The sequence below is a fragment of the Penaeus monodon genome, chromosome 15 (genome assembly GCF_015228065.2).
Source record: "Penaeus monodon isolate SGIC_2016 chromosome 15, NSTDA_Pmon_1, whole genome shotgun sequence".
Classification (NCBI taxonomy): Eukaryota; Metazoa; Arthropoda; class Malacostraca; order Decapoda; family Penaeidae; genus Penaeus; species Penaeus monodon.
In genome coordinates this window covers 16,767,250-16,768,816 of record NC_051400.1, presented here as the reverse complement: position 1 = coordinate 16,768,816, position 1,567 = coordinate 16,767,250, and positions in this window count along the sequence as shown.

Sequence of the window (1,567 nt, the reverse complement as noted above, 5' to 3'; positions counted from 1 at the left end):
AATGGTGATGTACCAGTAAATAGAAAGAAAAACATGTTAATGACTGAATGTGCTGGAACCTCTGGTGATACTGAGTGAAAAGAGAAACACGGTAATAGCTGGGTGAACATATAAATGTAACAAAGATAAAATCAAGTTATATAAATAAAGAGAAAATAATAATATTATGAAAGGTTATCATTTTTGACAAAAAAAAAATTGTTTGGCGTAAAAGCTCTATGGAGAAGTAAAATTGTTATATTTTGATACGAGATCAAAGGAAATATGATTTTACTGGAACAAGGTCTATGAAACAGACGCTATTTTATCATTATACTGCTTTGGTGTAAAGCACGTAGAAAGACGGACAAATACCACAATATAATGTAGGTCTAGAAAGTGGAAATTTAATTATATATTATATAAGCTTTGGCAGAGGAAATCGTTTGTGCTTGGGATGTGATCTATGTATATCTTGCCTTAATCATTCTGTATTTATTGGACTGTCTATTCAATCATCTAATTACATCTGTCTATATGATGTTTTTATTTGCCTGATATCCATTAGCATATCTGACCATTATTTGTTTCTTTAATCACCACACTCTTAAACGTTGCACCGAGGAAAATGAGAAAATACTTTATCAAATTGGATAAATATTGTACCGGCATATTGTGTGCATGTGAATTACATATGACAGTTGTTGCACTCTTAATACAACTGACCTTCTTGCACACAAAATGCACATCATTTAATATTTTCTAAAATACTATTTCCTACAGAAAGATACAGACTTAACCTATTTTTATTTTTTTATGCATGAGGTAAAAATGAGAAGCAAACATTATGTTATATTCCCCGAAAGAAAAAAGTATGTCAAGAGAAATCGAGAGAAAAAAATCGACAGATATTAAACAAAATACACATACAGATGAGTTAATTAATAAAAAGAATATCACAGGAGTTAAAAGGCGGTTCAGTAAATGTATAAATGTCTGAACAAACTAATCATGATTATATAAACACAACTAATCATGATTAGAAAAATACAGTATTGCAATCTTCCTCACTCTGACTTGGCGATTACTGTTTTTTAGATCAATAAATTTATATCTTTCAATCATTGTATCATTGCATATGAAACTGAGAAGGAAAAAAAAGGAGAGAAAAAAAGAAAAAACACGCAAACCAAAATCAAACATAGCTCTATTTTTGCAAGGATAATGCAATCAGATAATGCAGGGGAAAGAATTGCAACATACACCCTTGTACATCCCCTGAATCCCAATGCTTATGCAATCAGAATTATTAGATCGTATCGCTCTTTCAGACAGATCACTTCGACACTTTTCCGCTGCAAGAAACGATATATCTATCTGCATTTTTTTTTTTGGGGGTGGGTGGGGTGGAGTCGGAATACGTGTATATGCGAATGAATATTTGTGTTCAGATGCATGACATGTGACTCTGTCTGTAAATGTGCTTCTCTTTACGTATAAATTAAGCTCTTCCACTCCAGTCGACTAATATGGGTAAGTATATGTGTATAAGCATATAATCATATAGTGTGTGTCTGTGTTTATAAAC